The following is a 27,404-nucleotide window of genomic DNA, read 5'->3' as shown; positions in this document are numbered from 1 at the left end:
CCTGGGGAGGCTCATGTGAACAGCTCCCATGGCCCCTGGAAGACAACATTGTCAGACATTACAGAATAAGACATTACCTTGACCCATGGTGCAGCCTTGCTAAAGTTTCACCAACTCCCCACTATCTTACTTGTCTTTTTCTACTGTGAAGTCACATTGACTGCACACTAACAACCCAATTCTATCTGAGCCTTGTGCTGAAAGAACTTGTCTTTTGTGGAAGGTCCAGGTCACTGAACGCAACAGCCTAAACGATGGCATGCAGGCCAGGGCCACCAGTGTAATTGGCTGGTAGTTGCTGGTGAATGCCAACAGAACACTAAACCCCCATCACAGAAGGCAAGTCAGAAGGGGCAGTCCAGGGAGGTTTGGCATGGGGATTGGGGGCAGCCGGGGGTTGTTGTGGGCAAGCTGGGAATGGATATCAGTGGTAGCAGCTCCACCAATGTCCTATGCCCCCTTCTTGGCATCACAGCCCTCTCCCCTGTAGACCCACATGGAACAGTTGCCATCAGAAAAGGCCCACTGGGGACCATGGTGCAGCAAAGCAGGTAAAAATTTTTTACTTATCTCTCCGTCACTGCCTGGTCCCTGACCAGCCCACAGCATGCAACAAAGGCTGCATCATTGCTGCTGCTATGGGCTGGCCCAAGATAGGACTGGGCTATCAGTATGCTGCCTAAAACAGAATTGAAAGTGGAAATAGTATCCTTTCTACAGGATACCTTGAGCTCTACAGAGGAGAATACTAACATCCATCCAATCTATAACATTTTTTCCCTATCTTTGGAAGCTTGTGGGTACTATGCTGAAGAAAGAAAGAAAAAACATGGTGTCAAAAGCTAATATTGCCAAAATCAATTAAATTCATACTCAGACTGCAGATTTCCAAATCTTGTATTAACAAAGAATTGTGTTTACTTGAAACATCATTTATTCTGTGATGTGTACCACCCTGAAAAGCATTTCTCACTTTGTTTAGGGTACTGCCAGATTATAAGTACAAACAGTTAAATGTCAAGATTAACATTTCTACATAATTTCATTGTATGTTAAGTACCCCCCATTGTTGATCACAGAGTTCTTTTGAAAACATGAAGCTGGTCCAATTTGGACTTGCAGCTTCAGGCCACCAAAACTTCAGATCTGAACTTTCTCGCAATCTGAGACACCAGGGATTTTGACTGAAATTCTATATCAATTTTCTTGGAAGCAAATCCAACTGAATTCTTAGTAGAGATTCATAGAATTTAGGGTTGTGTTACAAAAAATTTTTCCCCACACAGAGGAAATACATATAGGAAAGTATGTATATCAGACATTTGTGAAATGTGACATACAGGTTGAGACTAATTATTCTTGTGGGTTCAGTTCCAAGCACTCACATGGATAAAAAAAAACACTATAGCAAATCAATTTAAAAAACACAGTTTCTTTGCTCCAGTGATTGAAAAACAGCCTTGCTGACCTTTTGACTCTAAGATAAGAGTCATTAAGAAGACAATCCATCAGCACTTCACTCAGCCCCTCCCTTCACCAATGTAAAATGATCACCTTTCTTTCAATTGCTGGGGGAAGGGAGGGGTCCGAAGGAGAGAGCAGGATTGATGGATTGTTAGCCTGCTGCCCCCCCTCTCATTAAGAAGGCTGTTGTTAAAGGACTGTTCAGTTTTTAAAACTGATTTTAAAGGGATGCATTTTTCCCCTTCTCCAGGGACCAGCACATTCTCTCTCATTTGCAGGGGCCATTCGCGTTGAGTCAAATCGGTGTATAAAAAATCCGTGTATAAATAGGTTGGACCTGTACATTATTATAGCTCTTTGCATTCTCAGTGAAATTGCTTCATGCTTGTTAAAACAATAGCATTTTCTTTATAATAAAAGTGTAAATCACACTTGTGTAACTCAGCTTTTCTCAAACTATAGTTTCCAACATACCAATGCTCAACTAGTGTCAGTAAATAGCACATTTCAGGTATAATCTGACCAGGATAATGTTTCACTATGATTTTAAAAACAGGAATCAGAAGTATTTTTTTATCTTGATGTAAAGGAGATAATTAACATTCCACTATGCTCGCTCTTCATTCTGTTACACAGAGAAGTATTGATCGTGTGTGTAAGAAGTAGAAGATATATTAAAAATGAATATGGCAAATCAACAGGTTGTCCGTTTGAAGCAATCTTAATTTTACTATGTCCAGATGCATGCAATAGTAGTCGTGATCAAAAGAGCCATTAATTCCAGTTACAGCAACAGTTCTCAAGCTTTTCAGTCTCTGGAGTCTATTACACTCCTAAACAGAGTGTCAGGGAGCCCCACCGGTGCATGTGTGGAGTCTTAGGGAGCCCCAGAGTGCTGGTACATGAGCAGGGTGGCATAGCACAGATGGTGGCCATGCATAGTGTGCTTTGTGAAGTCCCTGAAGGGGTTTCAAAGATCTCCAGGGCTCCTAGGAGCACATTGAGAAATGATGCATTACAGTGATTCAATAAACCAGCTCACAAGTTTGACCTGTGATAATTTGCAGCTATGTGATTTATAAGCTATAAACTGCTTTCTAACAACTGAGTTTACAAAGTAGTTTACACAGTCAAATAAATAAATGACCCCCTGCTCCATAAGAGCTCCCAATCTAAACACAGCAAACAGCCACTGGAAAAATACTATGTTAGGATAAACAGGGAGAGTTGTTCTCCCTCTGGTAAATATAAAAGGATCAACACTTTAAAATGTCCAAGGTGTGTGGCAACATGAGTCTACAAGACTATTACCTGAAATACAATGGATGAATACAAGGGATAAAGATAGCAAAAATGGGTTTAACTGGAAATGGGCCAATTAGGATCTACAGAGAATTGAAATACTCGATGCTGCAATCATAACACAATATAGCAGCTGTTTTCAAACTCTCAAGGAGAGTTTGAGCTGCTCTAAGTTCTTGCAGGGGCAGGGAGAAGGCAGAGGCGTGGTACACAGGATTGCGCTGCTCGGGGGGCTGCAGGAACTTAGGTTCACTTACCCAAGTGTCCTGCAGCCTCCCGGGGTGCAGGGAGCCCTGCGCAACCTTCTGCAGGGCTCCCTACAGGGCTCCACTAGGCAGGGCGCGATGGCTCCACTTTCGCTTTCAAAGTTGCAGGGAGCCCTACAGAAGGTCGCACAGGGCTCCCCGCACCCCCAGGAGGCTGCAGAAGGCTTGGGCAAGTGTACCCAAGGCCCTGCAGCCCCCCTGAGTGGCACAATCCTGGGGATCGTGCTGCTGCCTCCTCCCTGCCTCCTGGCTGCCCCCACCCCTTAAGGGTGCAGAGGCCAGGGCCCACAGGCTGGGGTGTCAGGACATCCCAGTTTGAAAAGCCCTGCAATATAGGCATGTAATGCATGGCTTGATAAAGCCAGCCAGTCACAAGGTTATTGCTGTAAAACATCTTTTTCTAACTTTCAGAACAAAAGTTTATTTTGATAAACTATTGGTAATAAAAAAAATAAATCTGATTCTCCATAGTGTTGAAACTGAAAATATATCATAGAATCACAGAGGTGAAAGGAGCCTTGAAGGCCATCTAACCCAACTCCTTGAAGCAGGAGAATCCTCTCTAGAAGTCCTCTAAAATCTTCTCTTAAAAGGTAAATGTCTGAAGACCCAGAGGGATGTCTTCATTATTTCGTTCAGTAATCAGTTCCACTACGGTTCCTAACAGTTCCTACTGTTAAGAAATTTCTCTTGATAATCAACCAGAATTTCCCCTTGTGCAGCTTAAGTCCATTAGATTTAGTCCTACTCTTTGGGGCAGCAGAGAACAAATGCATGTGACAGCCCTTCATATATTTTAAAAGTCGCATCATGTGTCTTCCACCACCACCACCACCACCACTACCCCCGCCACCCCCCCCAATTTGGCCTTCTTTTCTCCAGGCTAAAAATATTGAGTTCCATCAACTTTTCCTCATAGGATTTGTTTTCCAAACCCCTGATCATCTTCGTTGCCCTTCTCTGAACTTGCTCCAATTTGGTTGCGTTCCTCTTAAAGAATTTGGCAAATACTTGTACACTAACATGGAGTAAAATGCAAACACTACTTCTCACAAATTGGATACTGTGGTTCAACCTAATTACCTTAGCTTTCTCTGTAGCCACATCATGTTGATTTAGGAAATCATTGGGACAAGAAGAAACTGAACCTCATTCCTTCTTCACAGTCACAGTTCTGTCATGCTCAAACAATGACATTTTATTTACCTACCCCCAGGATAAAACAAACAACCTGATTTGTTCCTTAATTAAATGAAAAGCCTCATTTAGCTATGTTACAAAAAGTAATGATTAGATTGTCAGGTACCCATTTTAATTGTTCTGAAAAGTGCAATTTTCCACTATCCATTTTCATGTGGCTCTACCTGCCAAGAAGTACATATTTTACAAAGGCTGTATTGATTCCAAGATAATAACAGGTGGTAGCCCTGTCATCTTGGCAGTTTTCCTCCTAAAAGAAGGATACAGTGATAAAATAATCCTGTGATACTTGCACCTTTGGTTAGCAGCTCAAATCAATCTATTTTTTAGCTGTTACTAATATGCAGTAATCATATCTAACACGACAATTGTTTAAACATTGCTTGCTTCTTTGTTTAAACAGTGGGACTTGCTTCTGAATCACCTAGGTAGGCATAGGTTTGTGCCAGAAAACATTTTCTGATCTGCAGTTGGTTCTAGCTAATACTAAACTCTTTTACCCATCAGCAATGCGGGCTGAAACTTGACCCGGGTGAGGGTGCGGCCATCCCTTCACCAATCTAGTTTAGTGATTCCATCAACATGAAAAGCAGTGAACTAACAGCAACACAGTCACTGTTCCCCTTTGGCCAAGGAAGCCTCATTCAGATCACAATCTTATCCACACTCACCTGAGAATGTCCCATTGAAATCAGTGGGGTTTACTTCTGAGTATATATGCATAGGATTGTGCTACCAGCATCAATTGTGCTCCAGCCATATGTAGCATTTGAGGGTGTGAAAATAGATGCAGCCTAGAGGACTTAATGCTCTCCCGCATATATTGACTGGCTTATAAATTACTATCAGATCATCATAAATTTCTCATGGATTATTATGAGATGATTTTCAAAACTAAGAAACTAATCAAGTTTTAGAGGTCCTGTTAAATAACATATCGAGAAACACATACCCCAAGCCAGAAACAGGCTGCGATCAGGTACACACTAACATGAGAGTAAGCCCCACTGAACACAATGGGACTTACTTCTGAATAACCTTGCATAGGATTGTGCTATCAGCTGCTCCTAAACCCTACTGAAGTAAACGAAATACAATCCAATACACACTTACTTAGGAGTAAGACAGTGAACTAACTGAATAGATTTGCACAGGATTGCACTGTCATCCCACTGATTTCCAAAAGGACTGAACCATAATTATGTTTCTCCACATTAGAGCTATGTTGTTTTAACCATGAAAAACAGCAAGACAGGAAAGGGACACAACTGGCAACCTAAACACTACTGGTATAATTTAGTTTTGATAGAGATTCTTTTATAGAGCTTCATTTAAGGGAAGCAACACCACTACATTTTGCTCATTGTGACTTATGCTATTAAAAAAAAACTAGCCAAATATATCTAGCCAACTATATTACTACATACATATAATTTTCAAAAAAATGCCAATCTCCAACAGGAGTCCTCAATAAATCTCCATGCCTTTAGTATCACTATATTTGGTTAGTATGAAAGGGAGAGTGTCTCTAGATGGGACACCTCCCAGCACATCTAAAGTTTTATGTAGGAATTATACAGGAATTATATATTGCATTCGGCGACTGAAATCTATCAATTACAGTACTTTGCACCTAATTGGCCTAAGAGTCCTCAAAAAGAAAATCTATAAAAATGTTTTATTTGTAGAGTCCTGGGAATATCTTGGTATACAGCCAAGTAAGGCATGTTTTCATGAAAACCAGGCTCAGGATATAATGATGATGATGAATTTGCCCATATAAATATCTGATACACTGTTTTCAAATTTAGAGTGATTTGATTAATATTACAAGAGAACATGTTTATTATATTTCTATTAATATTTAATTAGAAAAAGAGCATTAAACAATAAAAAATAACTTTAAAATACATACTTTAAAGCAAACAATATTGAGGTTACAATAGAAGTGAAAGTGAATCTTGACTCAGTGCCACTAAAATTACTGAGACTTGCAATTCAGTTAAGTGTGTGTCATGAGTTAAGGGTCAGTACAGATTTAGTTTTACATTAATAAAAAATATGTTGTCTTATTGATTCTCATGGTTATATAATTATCATTATTCGGACAGCAAAGTCTCACAGGGTCCAATCCTATCCAACTTTCCAGCACCTATGCAGCCACAATGCAGTCCTGATGTTCCCTTACCTTGAGAAGGCTTCCGTGGCTGCCCTCCCCCCCTCCCCAAGGATGCAGCTCATGCCCCACTGGCAAGATACATCATCACTGGAAAGTTGAATAGGATTAGACCCTTAATATGTGGTGTCCTATGCTGTTAGGATGCATTCAAAAGAAAATCAAGCACCCACAAATCTTACCACACTGATTACATGCAAATGTCCAGATTCAGGGATTGCATCAGAGATGGTCAGGCTGGCATTGGTCAAGGACTCATAATCAGCCAACACGGGCTGGTCAGTAGTTTATTCTGTAACATAGTTATATTTAAAATGCACACGTACAACCAATACAAACAGTTCTTCTGTGTCTTCTGGAAAAAAAGGGTTGTGAAAGAGTGATGTTGATCCTTTTTGGTTCAAAAAAATTAAAGACCTGGTTAAAGTTTCATTTGTTTTTCACATGAGAAACATGGATTCACAAGTGAATACTTGTTCAAAGACAGTGAAGTACCCTCTCTATGGAGAAAGCAGTCTTCCCACGAATTATGTTGCTGAGGCATCACTCTCTTGGAGCAGGGGAGAAGCAAGGCAAAGGTCAGCTGTGACACACACCTCTCCCCCCACCCAGTGCTGTGTTCCCGAAAGAGAATCAATATTACCAGCCAATTCAAGTTCAAAGGTTACAACAGAACTCTCAAATGTAGAAAGGACTCTGGAGCTAGATTAGGAGGAAGGAAGATTCTTTGCAATAAGTGCAATTCTGGAAGGTTTTGTAGACAAAATTGTCAAGTCTATAATAATATCTGTTAAACTTTAGTATATAACATTAAAAAATCCAAACAAAGAATTGCAAACACCATTATGAAATATAAAAAATAAAAAAATAAAAAAGATTCCAAGCAACTTCTTTAAATAGTTAATTCTGGTTAACCACTAGTTAACAGTGGTTTATTAAGGAGATATTCAATTACCTCTGGGTAAATTACAAGTCTGCATTTACCTGTAAAATGTTAAAATACAGTTTGCAGTCACTCAAATACTTAATTAGAAACATGTTTTTAAAAGTAATAAGTGGAAATTTTCAACTTAAAAGAACCCAAAAGAATTCTCTCTCTCTTTGTTTCTCTATTTTCCTTACTTTCCAGGGCCATTTTGCCCTCTGCATTTGAATACATAGATTTTACAAGTGGCTAGTGTCTGGAAGCCTTAACAACTCAATGTCAAAAGTTATGAGACTACCATGTTTGTTAGCTGATATATCAATAAAGCTATCAATATTTTTCCAGCTAGAGGTTAATAGGCCACTTGTAGGAAAGTTACTGAATTTTATTTTATGAAGAAACAGTCTGAAGTGATCATTTACCATTTCAAGAACAAGCATGGGTTATTCAGGATTTCCTCACTTAAACAGAAGCAGAACAAATTTCAGTTTCGACAGTAGCATGCACTTGATAAGAGTGTTATGACCCAGTCCTAATGGGGTTGCCTATGCCATGGTACAGTGGTGCAAAAACAGCCACCACTGTATCCCATGAGGTCAGGGGGCAGCCAGAGGTCTCAGCATGGTAAGGAAATGAAACAGTTATTCTTTACTTCATGTCAAGCCTTGGCAACCTCAGTGGGTCTATTCAAGATCTGGACAAGCTTAATGGCTGGTGCAAAATTGAGCAGCCTCTGTGTAAGACGTGGGAAGAGAGACAGGATGCGGTGGCAGCTTCTGCTGCCATCCTTGTCCCCTTCCTGGGCCTAAACTGCCAACTTCCTGCCCAGTTTTGCCTCCTCTCCGCCTTCCTTCCACATTCCCCTGTCCCAGAACGTCTCCCGCTGCTTGAGAGGAAACTTACCATTGACCGTTCTTGGGGCTTGAAAGGCTGGTGCATAGGCCCAGCACCTGCCTCCTTGCCAATGCCTCCATTGTTCTAGCTAACATGAAGTGCCTTACAACATGTATGCAACAGACATCTCCCAGGTAGCGCATAGGAGACCAGCGCTGGCCTGGGATAGGATGGCTAATACTTTAGTGAAATAGCTAGTACTTCATTTACAGTCAGCCTGCATCTTGCATGTGATTACACAAATTCAAATATACGTACTCAGCCCCCACCCCAAAGGACAGAAAAGTGTATACAGGATTTCAGCCTTTGACTACTTTACTGCACTTGCTGAATATGGACCAGTTAGTTAGCCTTTCTTGGACTTAACCTTTAGCTTTTGCTCAGACTTTAACACCACTGAAATTCAAATACCCTATCTGGGTTAGATTATTGCAGTATAAGAACTAATAGTTACAAAAATTGACCATTAAAAAAAAATTAGGATAGAAGTCAGAAAAATTTCCTTCTGCTAGAAGTCTACAATAAAAACGTCTCTTTCTCCAGGAAGAACCTCATGGAGTTGACCAGAAACAGATAAATTCAAAAAGAATATTTCAAGAGCTTCATTCTAGTGCTTTTTTTGTTACCCACTTTGAAAAGACCTTTTTTGCTAGAGCAGGGGTGTCCAAAGTTTTTGGCAGGAGGGCCACATCAGCTCTCTAACCCTGTGTCGGGGGCCGGGGAAAAAAAGAATTAATTTACATTTAAAATTTAAATAAATTTACAAAAGTTTACATAAATACATTAAAGATGAACTTATATGAATGCATGAAGGTCTTGCAATAGCTCAAGGCCTATAAAAGGCCTTGCACAAAGCAAGACTAGCCTTTCCTTTGCTGCCGCTACTGCATCACGGACGTGAAACAGCAAGCAGTGGAGGAAGCCCTCATCCCACTTCTCACGCAAGAGGTCAAACAGTCACCCTTACGCTGAGAGCAGTTGCGTTGGGCCAGTGCAGGCTCCAACAAATCTCAGTTAGCCAACAAATCTCAATGAGCCAAAGGCTCATTGGAGACTGGGGGCTCCCTGAGGGCCACATTGAGAGGCCTCGAGGGCCGCATGTGGCCCCAGGGCCGGGGTTTGGGCACCCCTGTGCTAGAGTATCAAGAGCTAGATTTGTGCTGCCAACAGATCATGAAGTGCTGCTACTGGAGTAACAAAAACTTGGAAACTCTGATGTGCACACACCATTTAAAAATGGTAACCCCATCCTGTTGTCATGAGTAACAGGACTCCTCTTTTGGATTGACAGTTAATTCATTTCTTTCCCCCAGATTCATCCTTTTTCTAGGGCCAAAACCAGTATGCTATAGTACCACCATTAAAAATGGGAACCCCATCCTGTTGTCATGAGTAACAGGACTCCTCTTTTGGATTGACAGTTAATTCATTTCTTTCCCCCAGATTCATTCTTTTTCTAGGGCCAAAACCAGTATGCTATAGTACCACCATATAAACCATTCAGAAAGTGTCTGGTCTTTGAAGGTCTCCCTCCCAACTGTGTGGAGGAGCTTCAAATCATCTGTAGAAAAGTCTAAAAAAATCTATACGGTGGCATGTATCCAGGGGCCCAAAAGGACTAGGACAAAGCATTGACCAAGTTTAATTTACAACAGGCACGTGAAAAATTGAGATAGAAAATTAGTACATTTATTTGGGAAAAAGTTATAGAAGGACTTAAGAAAAACAACATGCAAGTTTATATATTGGCTTGACTGTTGGAAGTGCCCAGGTGTGGATTTCAGCAAGAAGTAGGCAATTACAGGCAAACACATAAATCAAAATAATTCCCTTATGTGTCTAAACTCACTGATCCTTAACTGTACCTATTGTGGGTGTCAGCTTTCTAGACTCCATTATGCCTTTCCAAACCTCCAGGAGGCAGGTGGATCTGGCCACACACAGACAATAATCCATGAGAGAGTCAGATCAAAATACACACAGAGTATCCTCGGGCTTCACTTAAATAACCTCTGTTAGGTGAGGTCACTGCTTATTCAATTTCTCATCCCCTGAGCATCCCACCATCTCTCTGACCTAAACAGGATGGATTTAGATAGGCATAGGTTCTTCTGAACCCAGACAAGGAAGCTGCTCAATCCACCAAATGATCTGTGTGAGTGGCCATGCACTCTTCCTGTAATCATAACAATCTCAGAGTGTCTCAATAAAGCCCCTTATCTATTTAATCATATCAGGGCTTCCCTTAAGAGGGCCATATGGGGGGGGGGGAAATGAGGGGAGCAAGACAGCCCAAGCATCACACACACCAGGAAGCTAATGATGACTGATGAGCAAATTCTCAGCACTGTTTACAAATTTAAAATCTGACACTACTTACTTCATACTCATAGGTCAATTCTGTGCACTCACATCCATGCAAGGAAACAAAACAAAGATTACAAAAACTGTTTTCATAAAAGTCACCCTCCAATTAAGATAAGACACGAACAACCCAATCCTAACCAGCACGGGTGCAGTGGGTCATAACGGGGCTACATTTGTCCCCTTGCCCCATGTAAAGCCCTAGCCTGCCTGAGAAATCTACTCAGATCTGCACCAGCTAAACAGCTGGCCCCAGTCCAAGAAACCTGCATTGGGAGGAATGCCTTAGGAAGGAAGCATAGGATACAGCGTAAGCCTCCTTTGCCAGTCCCACTCTCTCCAGGGCCTGATACACCCCCATTCTGCCCTCTCCCACATAGAAACAGTCCTCCACAGCCTCATTCCTCCCCCCTTCCACCGCTACACTGCACAAAGCAGCTCTTACATGCCCTGGCAGCTGCAACTTCAGATACAGTACCAACAGGACGACAAAGGCCTTCCTACTGGCACAGCTTGCTCACGAGTTGTTGCAAACATTCTTGACACTCTAGACTGGTGCAGCAGCTGCTGTGGAATAAGGTAAGGTTAGGATTGCACTAACATGTAACTAACTTGAAAAAAAGACAACAAAGGTTTTTTCCAGGGTTAGGTGCCTTGGAAAAACACTGGTTGCTTTATTCCTATGGAGAAAAAACTTGCAAATGTTCTTGAAATACATAAAACTTTTATGTAGTTGCAGGTTATTAAACTGTATTTTATAGAAATGATATTCTAAGATTTTATTAACTAAAACAACATTTCTAAGAGAAAACAGAGAAACAGATGTGAAAATCTCCATGAAGGTGTTGGTATGTTTGGCATTTTAAATTATCTGACTTTATAGAATTTGCCACATGATAGACATATCATCACACATCAGCAATAAATGGCAGTCCACATGGCAAGATATAACCAAAATGAAAGAATATATTAAATGTCTGATCAAAGATGTGCCAAGTTCCTCTGCAAATGAGTAGTTAAAAGCTGGTCAAAAGAATCCTCATTCAACTTTCCTTCTATCAAACCAATGTTCTGTGTACTTCCCTGAGCTAATTAGCATTTTCAACAAATGTGTGTTTAAAATTAATATGTTACAAAAGTCATTTTTTGCTGTATTTTTCACACTTAATTCTAGAAATATTTAAAGCTCAAAAGAGAAACTAATTCTAATTTTCCTTGCTCCTGAAACAAAGAATTTCTGAAATAAAATTTAACAGGCAGAGAACAGAAACCATCTAACACCCATTCTGATCATTGGTCTTGTTCAGTGTTGTCTATACTGACTAGTAATGATTCTTCAGGGTTCCAGACACTCCTACCTGGAGATACCAGGGATTGAACCTGGGACAATCTGTATGCAAAGCATGTGTCATTGAGCTACAGCCTCTCTTTCCTTAGAATAATATTCTTACATAGGAAAATGTGAAAGAATAATTTGAAGACCATATGATTTCAACTGAAGTTGAGAAAAATTTTCAACCTCTGGCTCTTAAACTCTACAAACCACAGTCAGCAGATTGTGAAACAGTTCACAATGAAATCTGATCAACAAGTGGTGGTTGAGGTAAGGGAAAGACCTAGGCATGTACTGATTGCCACTAATGGATGGTATTAAGGTAGGAAGAAGGTGCTCCAGTTCATATATCAAGGTGCTGTGCTTGCAAACATGCCTTTAGTAGCAAATCATTGACTTGTACAAACTGCTAGAGCCTTTATGCAGACACATCACAGCTGTACCTATCTGCCTATGAGGGGCACAAGGCATGGTCTGGTGATTGAGCTGAAGGATGCTGAAAGAAAGCTAAGCAGGTGCTGTCCCAGTTGAGTCTTGGAGACTGAGGCAGATATAAGCTGTCATGAAAGGACAGAGCCAGGAGATGTTGCTGACCTCACTGGGACAGACCAACTGACTTGCAGGGAATGTAGAGGAGTGTGGAAAGTCAATCAAATGATTAATAGCCTGATTGATCTGCAGGTGCTCCTGCTGGTAGCTTGGAAAGCAGACACAGAAAAAAAGAATGATGATTGAACAAGTATTGTAAAAACTCATTAGTAAAAAAGAATGAGTTTAGTAGAGCCTGTCTACGTCAACCGCCTTGATCTCACGTAATGTGAGAGTCGGTGAGTAAGTCAGTATAGAAACATTGTAATTATTATTATTAATGCACAGATTGATGCTTCCTCTTCTTCCTCTTGGCTGATTTTCCACCCAAGTACATACTGTCACCCCTTGCAGGCCAGTTCTCCCTTATCACTCAGTACAACAGATACAAATTTGTGTATTACTACAGATAGGTTAATAACTTACAATTCATTATCAGGTTACTCAATTGAATTAAACTGATTATTGCCATTTTCTTATTTGAATACAAATATTGTAAGTTAACTACTGAATGTTCCTATCTCTGATCTGTTCAAAAGCAGTCATGCTTTGTGCTACTGGCATTACAAAGGTATTTACAGCCCAATTCTGAGTTGCCTGGCATCCAGAAGAGCAGGGGCAACAAAATTGCTGCTGCTACTGCATCCTATGGGCTGTGGGAGGGAGACATTTGACCCCTTCCCTTTGGGGAAGGCCCAAGACCCACAATAGGCCTACTCAAGTCTGCACTGGTTATTTTGCTGGCACAGAGTTGAGAGGCCTGACCAGGAGGCCTGACCCAGGTTCTGGATTCGGTGGAGGAGAGCTTTTCCAGTCCCACCCTTTCCAGCTCTGCTCCCTCCCCCTTCCCCACTTTAGAACACCTCCCCACTGCCCCCAACATACCTCTCCACCACCCAGAGTTCATCCCTTGCTCCGGGCGGTATGCGGTGAGCCTCTGGGTGGTACTGGCTTAGTGTGGACTGGAGCTGAGCCAGCACCAGTGCTGATCCAGTGCTGAGTGTTGTGGGTCTGCCTTATGGCATGTTTGCGACACTCAGTGCTGGTGGAGCGCCGGTGCTGAAAGTTCTGGATTGGGTCCCTAAAAAGCCTCCCATAGGAGTCAGGTTAAATTCTGGATTCAGATTTAGAAAAGATGGGCATACCTGGCAGTTAAATGGTATGAAGCCTGAGGGTCAGAATATCTCATGCAGTCTACAGGGAACCAATTTGAAAGGCTTCCTCATCCAGGATAGTGTAAGCACTTGGCTTGGAGTGAGCTACATAACACTGATGAGTAGGGAAGTGTATCTGTATATAGCTATTGAGTGAGAATACGAAACTCCTTTGGGTACTCCATGCTTGTAACTGATTGAAGTGAATCTAATTTATACCAAACATCATAATATTTTTTCTTCCTTCTCCCCTAAAAGTGATAATGACCTCAAAAAGCCAAAAAACGTTTCCTACTAGGGTTTAAATAGAGAAGGGAATATATCTGGTAAAGTATGAAGAACATGGCACTATTTTCATGGTTTAATTTAGTATCATCAATTTTCCCACTGTTACAAGTGAAAAAGGGGGGGGGAATCTGACATATAGTTCACCCCCAGAAGAATTAGCACTTTATAGGTCAGAGACTCTTGACACACAATCACTTTTCTCCATGTGGTGTGTCTGTATGTGTTTTAGGAATGTCTGGGTACAGAGTGTTATTCTCTGTACTATAAGTTGTACAGTATTATTACAACTATATAACTATACAACTGTATAACTATAAGTTGTATTATTAATTTATGCATTTTTGTTCCACTTTCATGTATTCAATTAATAATAATAGCAAAAAGAAAAAAGAACAACTATGGTGATAATAAGTCAAATTCATTGCAACCTATTTGCAATCCCTGTTTCTTCACATGCTTTAAACAGTGCAAAACTATCAGGGAGTGATGGGTGTGGGGGAGTAACCATTTGAATGGTTTCAATACAGAAGGGCCTGCAAAAGCACCAAAAACTTTTTACCTAACCCAACAGCTTCTCCCAGTAATAAGAGTTTCATATACATCTCACTCTGCATGTTTTTCAATACTTCTAGCTTTAGAGAGGGTGGCCTTACTATCATGCAATCCCAGGTGAAAAAACCAGAATAATTCTTTGTATGAGACAGTTTTGCTCGAGCAGCAGATAGAAAAGATTTTGCCTTCTTAAAATAGTAACAGGGCATGTTCACCCTCTGCTCAAAATTAAGAGGAAGGCAAAGAAAGATAGGAAAGTTTAAAAGAGCAAGATAAGGCAGGGCTGGCAGCCTGTGACCCACCAAGATATATGTAGCCTGTGATATGTTAAAAACATAATCCTCCCCCTTTTTAAAACCTTGAGTAGGGAATAAAACAAGAGATTTACTGAGCTTGGTTAGTGTGCTGTAACCATACATGGCTAGTGTGCTTCATTCAGCTTGATGGGTCACAAGTTGTGTAGGCTAAGGATGAGGTATTCAATCTGTGCGTCCTGCTTCCCTGGGGAGGCATGGCTAGCCGACAGGGGTATGGTGAGGCATCTGGGGAGAGAGGTAGCCACAGCTGCTCTGCTCAGCTCAGCTGCAGGTGCTGCCTCCTGACTTGCTGCTTTTCTGCTGAGATAGAGGTGGGTGGGGCAGTGTGAAACATGGTGGGGGGAGGTGGGAGAGAAGGCTGACTGGGTAGCTAAGGAGGTGCCACATCTCATCATGGAGCTCTCTCCATGTGCAACCTCGCCCCAAGGACTACATTTCCCAGTGTGCCCCTCACCCTGGGATTGGTCAAGGCTGGAGGAGAGGAGAAGAGTGCTGACTCTCATCAGCCCAGGACGTGCTCCTGCCAGGCTTCAAACTGGGAGGGTAGAGTAAGTTTTGCTCCCAGGGACGTCCTAAGGCATCTGGGGGAGAGAGGTGGGCACAGCTGCTCAGCTTTTCTGTGGCTGTGAATGAGGTGGGTGGGGCAGCATGGGGTGCGCGTGTTAAACATGGTGGGGGAGGGGGAGCAAAGGCTGACTGGGCAGTAGAGGAGGTGCTGCATCTCATCAGCACAGGGCACGCTCCTGGCAGGCTTCAAACTGGGAGGGAAGAGTAAGCTCAGCGAAGGAGGGAGCCAGCCTGCTCTTGGGGGGGGGGAATGTCCAAATGCCCCAGCCTGCATTCCTCCATCTATTTTGGTGTTATATTGAAGCAGGGGATTACACTTTTTTCTTCCCTTAATCCAGTGTTTCTCAAACTGTGGGTTGGGACCCACTAGGTGAGTCGCAAGCCAATTTCAGGTGGGTCCCCATTCATTTCAGTATTTTATTTTTAATATATTAGACTTGATGCTCCCATGGTATGTGACTGCTTTTGGGGAAATGTTACAGACCTGTACTTTTAACAAGTTACTATGTATATTCTTTGAACAATGATAGTAAATGGGACTTACTCCTGGGTAAGTGTGGGTAGGATTGCAGCCTAGGATTGTTAAACATTTTCCTGCTTGATAATGTCACTTCCGGTAGGTCCCCACAGATTCTCATTCTAAAAAGTGTGTCCCACTGCTAAATGTGTGAAAGCCACTGCCTTATTCTGTTGGTTGTCCTGGCTTATCTACCTCTCACATTTAGGCTGCAGTCTTTGTACATTGTCACTAGAGGAGCATAATACTCTGTTGCTGTTGTTTTCAGTCTAGTCAGTACTAAACAAACAGTGCAATCCTAAACATTACTCAGAAGTAAGTCCCCCTGTGTAGTCAGTCACTAAGGCTTCTATAGGTGAAGAGACCACCTAAAGAAAGATTCATTTTCGAGTTCTAAGGCCACAATCACAGAGTCTAGATCATTTCGCCCTAACTCTGTAGAGCTTTCTCAAGGGAATAAAACTAAAAAGTAGTGTCGGCTATCTACTTTTTATTTTTATTTTATCTCTTGAGAAAGCTCTACTGAGTTAGGGTGAAACGCTGGGATATGATCTAGACTCTATGATCGTGGTCTTAGAACTCGAAAATGAATCTCTCTTTAAGTCCCACTGTGTTTCATGGGTCTACCTACTAGGGTGTTTAGGATTACAAGAAAAAAATGTAGGTGTGATTTTTATCTTCTTTGAAACAAAGAGCAACTAACTTTTATTAATGTAACAGACAGTTTGCAGGTCTTCAGCATAGACCACAGATCAGCTAAAACTTTTCGCTAAAATGCCAGGGAAAAGAAAAAAAGACCTCTACTGGTAATTTCCACTGGGATAAAACTTGGAAATAGTTCATATTATATTTTGTTCACAGTCTTCTAACAACAGATACTACCTGGCACTCCATGCATAGTTCTTGAAATGCACTAAGCATAAATGCTAATGTTATGAAACAAGCAGATGGTCTGTTTAACCAAGCACATTATTGTCTGACATTTCTTATCAATTGTACTGATTTTCTTCTAACAAGAGTAAATGGAGACAGATTTTCAGGAGCCTGTCTCTTAGGAAGCAGTATGTGCCTATACTTAAAGCATTCCACAAATATTAAAACTAGGAAAGCAAGAGGTACACTATTTTGCTTTTTAGGCAGCATGTGTTGAACCTCAAGGAACACAAAGCTCAGACAACATTGTGCCATCCCCACATAATTCACATTCAAATTTAAATCAACTCAGTCTTGCTGGCATTAAGCAGAGGTAAGTTCCTCTTGTATTCAGATCCTATCCTGAAATAAAGTTGGAATAAGGGGAGATTGACTTGACAGCTGGCTGAAAGCTACTGCAATACCAAACTAAGAGCCAACCCTACCCTTGAGATATGCTAGTGAATCAACATGTACACATAATGTACAGCATAATGACAGCCCCGCCAATATAGAAGTCTGCCTGCCAATGGATGCACAAGGGATCTGAAGTATTGTGTCCATTTCAGGTCACTAATCTCAAAAAGGTTATACAGGTTGAGCCTCATTATTCAAGTGGGTTCCGTTCCAAGCACTCACGTGGATGGCAAAAAAAGGCACTATAGCAAATCAATTTAAAAAACAAAGTTTCTTTGCTCCGGTGATTCAAAAACAGCCTTGCTGACCTTTGTGATATTAAGATAGAGTAATTAAGGGCGCAATCCTAACCTAGGGCACAATACAGCTCTGAGGTAAGGGAACAAACATTCCCTTACCTTGAAGAGGCCTCTGTGAGTGACACCCAACTGCAAGATGCAGTACATGTCCCATTGGCACTGCTATGCCAGTGCTGGAAAGCACTGATATAAGGGGTTAGGATTGTGCCTGAAGACGACAATCCAACAATCAGTCTCTCTCAAAGTGCTTAGAAAGGCTTCACTCCAACCCCTCCCTTCACCAATACAAAGTATCTTTCTTTCACATGCTCAGAGGGAAGAGAGGGGTTGCCTGGAGAGAGAAGGATGGATGGTTTGTCAGCCAGCTGCCCAATCTCTCTCACTAAGGAGGCTATTGTTAAAGGACTGTTCAGTTTTTTTAAACTGATTTTAAAGGGATGCATTTTTCCCCTTCTCCAGGGATCAGCACATTCCTTCTCATTTGCAGGGGCCATTCGCGTTGAGTCAAATTCGTATATAAAAAATGCGTGTATAAATAGGCTGGACCTGTAGTGGAACTGGAGAAGGTGCAGAAGAGAGAGACCAAAGTGTTTAATGAGCTGGAGCACTTCCCTTACAAGGAAAGGCTACAGAGCCTGAGGCTCTGCAGTCTAGAACAGCACTTCTCAAAGTGTAGGTCATGACCCACTGATAGGTTGCAAGCCCAAGTCACGATCTGGGCCCTTCCACCTGCCCTTGCACTGGTTTTGCTCCAAATAGCAGCCATTCTAGAAGCCCCATTACTTACCGGAGCCTCTGGAGGTCTCTTTCCGGACCGGCAACCCACTCTACAAAACTCTGAGGGGCTCAGAATGGGCCTCAGAAGCCTCCATAAGTCACCTTCACTTTTTGGAAGCCAATTTGCTTCCGAAACCCAGAAGTAGTTGATGGAGGCTTCTGAGGGCTATTCTGAGGCCTGCAGAGGCCTGTAAAGTGGGTTGCTGGGCTGAAAGATGCCTCCAGCACCTCCAGGAGTGTTGCAACCCACTGCAAAGCAGCGCTGCAAACTTTACAAACCCCTGGTCTAGAAAGAAGGTGCCTGAAGATGACATGATTGACACGTGTAAAATTACACATGGGATGGATGACCGGCAATCTGATTAAAAGCATTTTTAGGCTTAGCACAGCAAAAATAAATTCATAAACCTAGATAAAAAAGAGAAAACTCAGCATGACTGTATATTTTTCTCCATGGCAATTGGCACATAGAAGTTTAATTTTTTTTAAATGAATATTTTATAGTGTAAATGTAAGTTATACATATTTGGCACAATTGAAGTTAAGATAAGCACTTTCACTTCAGATGATGTCACAGGTAGAACTTTCTCTACCGACATCAATGGAAGTTAGATACTTAAGTTTGTGGGAATCATGCCCAATAGTTGCAAAAAATGATTTTTCAAGAAATTTGGAAGACTGTTTCTTCTCACAGATTGCTACATTAGCACACTGTAAAAACATGGAGGCTATCATAGTTAAATATGAGATAAAATGCCTCCAGTAGAATAAAGTTAAGAAAATTTAAACTAAAGTCAGCAATATCCAGGATAACACACTTTCTCTGAAGCTTCTATGTGGGAATACAAAACACAAATTAACTGTCATGTTTAAGCAATTATCCCTCATCAAAACGATCAAAAACCTAATTTACACAAGAGATATAGTGGATACATTTCCAATTCTCCCTCAAGCTTCTCCAAGACAGCGTAACTGATCTAAACTAATCCAGTTGCTCATTTTATACAGGTGGAAAAAATAGTAATGCTAAAGGGTGAAGAAAGAAGATTCAGGTAGATGGAAGCTCAGTAATGGGCTTCAAAAACTAGAATTTTTATTGTGAAATATCCATTACTGCATCTTATTTTTCTAGGTTTGAAACTGCCTTCCAGCTCAATACTTCATTTTTAATTTTAGAATTTCATTTCTCACTAAGAATACTGATGATATAAATGAAATTAAAAAGTGGTCTGATTTTTTTCTTTTAAAAAATTAATAGAGGAAAAAAGTGACATTGAGTAAGAACACACAGGCAGTTGCAAAGAGTTACAATTCCATCTTGATTTGTACAGTACAGAACTACTGTGAACTACATAAAAAGTAAAACAAAATGACTTTTGTAGGAGTCAATTAAAAGGTTTGTTGATGAATAGATGTACAGTGGTTCCATTACACCAAACCTTTCAACAGGCAAAACAAAAACTGGTGAATTTTCAACAATATTTTTTTCTAAAAAATCATATAGACCAATAGACTTACATATAAGTGTGTGAACTGACTTACATCAACAATATGGACATGGCACAGTGATGGTTCTCTCGGGCATGCAAATTCTCAATGGACAACTTGCACCATGAATTCAGGGATGATGGAAGGGCCTTCATTGTAGCTTATTGGGGTTTTTTTTTGTTTTTTTTGTTTTTTGCCTACTAACTTCTTTTTTTTTCTTTTTTGATATGACACCCTTTCAGGTGACCATAGGCTGGCAGTTATTTTCCCCAGAAATCTCTAGGAATGAGTAACTTCATATAGACTTAATTTTACATTCTGTATCTTAGGTCAAACTTTAGGATCAGGTATAGTTTTATGGAAAACTGGCACATTAACAGCGCAATCCTATCTTGCACTGGAATAGGCAAGCCAGGCCTGCGCTGTATCCAGCACAAGATAGGGCTCCAAAGTGGCTCAAGCCAAAGGTAAGGGAAAATTCTTCCCCTTACCCCCGGGTATGCCACTGCAGCCCCATGGGTTTCCTTGAACTTGCGCCACCTCTGGAGGTGGCATATGTCCGAGAGAACGGAGCAGCTTGAAGCCGCTGTACACTGCTCAGGAATCGGGGTTGGGATCTGGCATAACTGCCGGGTCCCAGCCCTGCCTCCCCACCCATCCCTCCCTCTGTGTGTGTGTGTGTGTGTGTGTGTGTGAGTGAGAGAGAGAGAGAGAGAGAGAGAGAGAGAGAGAGAATGTGTGTGAGAGAGAGAGAGAGAAAAAAAAAAAACAACATGCTATCTCCCTTCCATGCACCGAGTCTACACATCTGAGTGGTTTAAAATAAAAAATACAAAACACAAGCACAGAATAGGTGCGGGCCAGGGAGCAAATAACCTTTCTAACCTGAATGATAGGTCCAAACTTTGAAGCCTTGCTTCCTAGGAAATTACTATCAGTTTGCTGAATTTCTCTGTTTCTTTGGGCAACAAAAACTAGTGTTCAAAAGAAGGAAATTATGTTAATACAATGCAGACTAGTCTCCCTTTCCTCATGTTTCTTAATGGCTTGTTTTTTTTAATTGAAAATTTATTTCAAATAAAATTTCCATGGTTTTCTGAAGACACTTCGCAGTGTCTTGGCTGGAATACTTCACAGTGTCTTGGCTGGAATAATCTGTGAGTTAATTTATACCATTCATTTTCTGAAATTTGATCAATATTCATGCCATCTCACATAATTAATTTGGCAGAAATGCAGCAGCATAATCCCTGGAGCAGTTCTGAGGAACAGTTTTAAGTTTTGGTGGTCTACATGTATAAATCTGCATGGAATCACTGATAGGGGTTAATGGAAGCTTTTCACTGTTACAAAGACTTCTGAGTGACTCAAACAGGAGGGTTAACTGTGATAGGAATCAAAATGATCAAATTAAAAACAAACCAATGAAAGCAATAATTTAAATACGAAACAGTAAAAGTCCTTTTCATTCCACAAGGGAACTATCAAAAACTGTGAAGCAGACATACAAAAGTGAGATTTTAAAGAGGAGCAGCCTTGATTGTAAGCTGTTTTACAGACCCAGAATTATATTACTGTGAAACAGTATTAATACTATGCTGTATGTGCAGTCTTTTTTTCTTAGAGGTGTCATTTAATTTAATGTGCAAGACAGTTTGGAAGGGAGCACTGGTAACCTCAAGGTATATGAATCATCTGGGTGTATGCCAAACAACTAAACCCCACAGGCCAGATCAAGGCAATGATATTTTCAGTCATTCATTCTATCTTCCTACATTTTAAAAAATATAACTACCAGTTGTATTATTATTTTTCTTGACAATACAGGCAAACTTCTGAGTTAAAGAACAAGTGACATAACACATGTCAATTTCTGTAACATTTTGCAAGCTTGTAAATAGTAAAATGTATTTTCATGAACTGTTGGGATCACTGTGTAGATCTGAGGGAGGTCTTAATCACGTGTAATTCTGATACTTTGAATCTGATCAGACATTCATTTCTTAACCCAATGCGATGGCTGAGTAAGTCTCTGGCTTATGCATCCTTTGCTACCCTCTGATCCCACGCCACCCTGGTGGGCAGAATGTAATCCAGCATTGGCAACAATGCTGAATGTGCCTGTACCAGTAATTCACTGCATTTTTGGTTTGTAGTCATATGATTTTGTCAGACCATTGGTGCATAGAGTCCAGCATTGTCTACTCTGATTGGCAATGATTCTCCAGGGTCTCAGGCTTGAACGAAGGAGCAAAAACAACTGATTCAGAGTCACCAAGAACAGATAAATTCACTTATTATGGTCACATGTTCCATTCTATTTAGAGCATGGAAAAGGGCAGAGGAGGGAGCAAAGCAAAGGTTTCTGAGAACCGGACACACACTTTTATCTCTCCATTATCCAAAGTAAAGGGAATAGAGAGAAGAGAGTTAAATACATCAGCCTAACAAAATTCTCTCAGGTAATTACATGAAAATCATAGTTAGTTGGTCCCAATAAAGCTATTACCATACGGTGCCTTTTGAACAACTAACTACAGCTATTTCTAATAATATACTGCTATCACTAATGAAAATCAGTGCATAAATGACTCAAAAACACCCAAGTTTTTTTAGAAGTGTTACTTGGTGGATTTACTAATTTTCATCTTCTGGAGAAATAACTATGTTAGTATGTAGCAGAAGATGTGTCTTGTCACACCTTAAAGACTAGCCAATTCATTTTTTTTTAATTTATTGAAATTGGTTACCATACTTGTTCAGAGATATGTCTTTACACATTTGGGCACTTAATCTGTGTGCACCAAATGGATTCTACTGGCTGCCTATTGGCTTGGCTTGCCCATTGGATTGGCTGCCCATTCATTTCCAGGCCCAATTCAAGGTGCTGGTTTTGACCTTTAAATCCCTGGGCCAGGGTATACTGCTCTGGGCCAGGGTATCTTAGAGATCGCCTACTCCCGTACAATCCGGCTCATCCTCTTAGGTCATCAGAGAAGGCCTTTTTACAAGTGCCGCCGCCTAGGAAGGTACATGGGGTGGCGGCAAGAAATAGGGCCTTCTCAGTAGTGGCGCCAACGCTATGGAACTCCCTTCCCCTTGACTTAAGAATGGCTCCCTCTCTTGAGACTTTTTGGCGAGGCCTGAAGACCCTTCTGTTTAAACAAGCCTTCTGAGTTCTCAGCCTTTTAAACATTTTTTTCAACATTTTAAATATTTTTTACAGGCCTGATTCTTTTATGATTTGCTGCTCTATGCTCTTTTTACCTGACTACTTTTTATCTGACTGCTGTTTTTATGATATGTGTTAATATGTTTTTATTTGTTTTAAATTATGTTTTTAATCTGTTTTAACCTGTTGTAAGCCGCCTTGAGTCCCTTTGGGATGAAAGGCGGGGTAAAAATAAAGTTATTATTATTATTATTATTATTATTATTCTACTTACTTGTGCAGCAAATTTTGACAAGATGGTAAACCAGACTGTCTGCCTAGTAAAGGCAGTTCCAGGGTCAGATCAACTTAGTAGCAAAATTAGCATATGCTATGGGCCCTGCATTTTCAAGGACCCTGTGCTTGAGTAATCCACACACAAGACAGCGCCAAAGTAAATGAAAAGCAGTAGAAAGCTGCATGAAGTGCAGCACAGTGAAGAGGAGAAGAATTCGGAGGAGAAGGCATGATCCTTCTCCAAAATAAATGCTTGTTAGCAGAGCAATGCACTAATTGGCTATCAGCTGTGCCAATCAATTCCAAAGGGGTGGGCACAAACGCTGATTGAGTCACTGTCCTGCAATTGGAAGCAGAAGCTGGGTGATGGTGGCACACTAGTTGGTCACTCAGAAGAGACAAAGACAGAGGTTCTGCATTTATTAAAATGCTGGCTCAAGCAGTCTGGGGAGTAAAAATCTGAAAGCAAATGAATTTAGAAAGAAAAGACAGGCTGTCACTTTGTATATTGGTCAGCACTGCCCAAGTAAGTTCACACACAGGCAGTTTCCATAAAGCTCTTATAGGAACAGAAGCCGCTTCTTTACATGTATTATTACATGTATTATTACGTATAAATACATGTATTATTCTTTATTGTAAATGGAATCCATTGCTCTAACGTGGCTCCAAATGGCTGCTTTTGATTTGCACAGGGCGCAATCCTAACCCACTTTCCAGCAGTGACATAAGGGGAATGCAGCTCCAAGATAAGGGAACAAACATTGCCTTACCTTGAGGAGGCCTCCGTGACTGCCCCCCAAATGCAGGATGCAGCACATGCCCCACTGACAGAGCTATGCCAGTGCTGGAAAGTTGGTTAGGACTTCGCCCACAGAGTCTCTCAATAGCTTAAGGGTTGGGCAGGCACTCTGGGTGTGCGCTGAAAGTTACAGCTGCTTTGGAGAAATTAGCATATTGGCTCCTATTCAGGTTTTTCTCAGAATTACAAGGGAGGAGGGATATTGGAGGCAAAGAGAAAGAAGGTTCTTTGAATCTGGCTCACAGGTTCAAGTGTGTGTGTTTTTGTTAAAGAGGCAAGGGGTGCTGCCTCATGTCCCCCAATTTCGGTGGTTGCTTCTGATTTTAGTATACTCCTCTCTGGATTCCCACGCTGAATTTTTTCATCAGTTATGGTGGGCAGGCCCTTTTCAGGCCGCTCTGAAAATAGTCCTTATTAATTTGTTACGTATTTTCAATAATCCTCACAATATTCTGGAACAGGAGGGCAGTATTATCTCCCAATTTATTTTTAGTAATTGCCTCTAAAACGACTGACTAAATGAAATGTTTTAAATTAAGTACCAGAAATCTTCAAGTGAATTCACAATAACCCTTGCTCCTACAAGAGGATTGCTACAGCCCTGGTCAAGATCTGAAACATTCAATCTTCTTTTCAAGCACCAGTTACTGTACCTTATTGTGGTTTCAAAAATGGAAAAGGTGCTACTCCTTTGTGAGAATGGTACCATTCTCACAAACCGTGACGGAAGAGCAACTGTGGAGCTAAACAACATTAGTTCTGTTCCATCATCACTAACTTGTTGTAGCAAATAAGATAATAACACTATGATGCTTTTAGCAGGAAGCAGCATTACCAGTAGCATAGCTGGATCGGTGCAAAATGGTAAATAGTGCAGACTCCCAAATGTGAAAGTAAGCAGCTCCTCCCACTCGCCCTCAGAGCTATTCAGGCAGCCTGAAAGTTTCCAAGGGTGTGTGGGAAGGGCTGCTTACACCTGCATTTGGGAGCCTGTACTACTTATTTTGCACTGTTCTAGTTACACTACTGAGCATTACAGAGCTATTCTGCCTTTCTCTCCTAGCTTTAAGGAGCCATGATGGGTGCCCAGAAGAGAGTGCTACAGTAAATGACCATGGGGGATGGGAAATACCTGCCTCTGTCTTCCATCCTATATGAACACCTGTGAGAAAGTTCTGTTGAACTCAGTAGGGCTTATTTCTGAGTAGGATTGTGCTGCAAGTGACATCCAGGTTGGACTACTGCAACTTTCTAGATGTGACTTTGAAAAGTTGCCATTGGAAACTTGACCCAAAATGCAGCAGCAAGAATATATTGCACAGGGCATGTTATTCTAGTGCTTTACCAGCTTCATTGGCTTGCAGTTTGTTTCTGAGCTGAATCTGTAATGCTGTTACTGACTTTTAAAGCCTTCAACAGCCTTGGTACTTGAAAGACTGTCTCTTCCAATATCAACTTGCCTTAACAGACAAAGGACCTGCTGCATGTTCTCCTGTCCTCTGAAGTGGGGCTACCTTGGGGGCCCGCAAAAATGTTTCCAATTGGGCCCCACAACTCCTAAGGCCAGCCCTGCTTGGAGTTCTGCAACAACCAGAAATTCTGAAGCAAATGGAAGCAAGCAGCGAGCCAGAGGTTGAGTCAAGTCAAGTGAGTCAAGTGGAAAGTGGTACGTGAGGCAAGCATCTTCGCTGTTGTGAAGAGGAGCAAAACCAGCAAATCTTTTATCTGGCATTTGCACATACACCAAGAGCATGTTTTATCTTCCATTTGCTGGAGGCTGGTGCAAAAATCTTTTGCTGATGCTCTGTTACAGGTATGCAGCCCTACATCCTTGGTTTTTATTGTAGTCTTGTGATTATTTGTAACTTGTATGAAAAGAATTACATTGATTGGGGCAGCTGTAACTCAGTAAAAAACTTATTCTGCTGAGATTATCTTGGTAGGGTGATTTTATCAAGTTGTCTTATGTTTTAATATTTGTGTTTTTTTTAACATATAGCCCCCTTATATGCTACAGGCCCCACACAAGTTTAATCTGTCCCTGCCCTGATTCGCTATCACCAAACCTGCAAGTGTGTATAACTTTGATGTTTGTCTGGAGTAGCTAAGCTTCATTGAAAAATACCTTTAGAAGCAAAGAGAGTCAAGAGGCCAGGACTTTCAAAAGATATTTCTTTTATAGAAAAATGAGTAAATAAGCCCAGAAATAGGACACAAGGAAATGAGCTGTGAAAGCTGTTTCAGGAAAGTCAGAAGGGAAAGTAGAGGAGACTCTCAATGAGCAGTATGTAAGGGAATGATGGTGAGAGAGAGAGTAAGGAAGAAGGGAGAGATGGAAAGAGAACACCCTACCTACAATGCAGTTATTCTATACACTTACCCAGGAATGAGTCCCATTGGACAAATAGGACTTACTTCTGAGAAGACATTCCTAGGCTAAGATTGCTAATCTGGAACAAGATACAATTTGGAAAGGAGAAGGGAGATAAGCTAAAAATATTTTCGTGTTTGACTTTTTAAAAGCACTCTTAAAAATTAAATACTTCAAAATGTGTCTAGGTTCTGGTATTGTGAAACTGTTAATAAAAACATAATAAAAATTTGTTTTTCCCCCCATCACTACTACCCAACACATTAGTAAACAAATAGATTGCAGACTGCCATGTGTTAGCTAGTCTGTAATAATAAAATGTCATGCACTGTAATAATAAAAACACTATTGTTACTTAAGGGTTTTTTAAATTCAATTTATAAGCAAAATGTGTCTACTGTCAGATGATTTCATGCTAGTAAAAGGCTTGAACCTCCTATGCTGCTTACTATCAATCTAGCCATCAATCTAAGATGAGACTGTCTCCAGTCCAGTCCTTCTGCATTTGGAAAATACTCAGTATGGCACTACTCTGTTTGATCCCTGAAGAGATTGTATGAAGAAAGGGTCAGTAAGTGATCCAGCTGTCAGGATCCTAAGCAGTTCAACAACCAAGATATATGAGACTGACTGCTTTTGTTCATCAAAAATACTTCCTGTATGCCACCAAGATAGTCCCAGAAGAAATCTTTCATATCCTCTGCCGTGTTATATTCATTCAGTGAAATATATGGTGGACTAGAATGTGAACTATTATAATATTAATTACAGATTTTTTTAAGGAAATACATCTGAAGTAGCTTAAAGAGAGTCTAATGTAAATTAAAAGTCTGAATTTAAAAAAACAGATTTAGTGAAGAGCTGTACAGAGACACTTAAAGACTATGATCTGCTCAATGACTGGCAACTGAGCTTGCAAAATATCATTGGGTCTAAGCTTGTGGAACCATTTATTCTTAAAACTATTAACTGTTGTAACGCTT

The sequence above is a fragment of the Tiliqua scincoides genome, chromosome 6, assembly GCF_035046505.1.
Source record: "Tiliqua scincoides isolate rTilSci1 chromosome 6, rTilSci1.hap2, whole genome shotgun sequence".
Classification (NCBI taxonomy): Eukaryota; Metazoa; Chordata; class Lepidosauria; order Squamata; family Scincidae; genus Tiliqua; species Tiliqua scincoides.
This window is presented reverse-complemented; position numbering follows the sequence as displayed.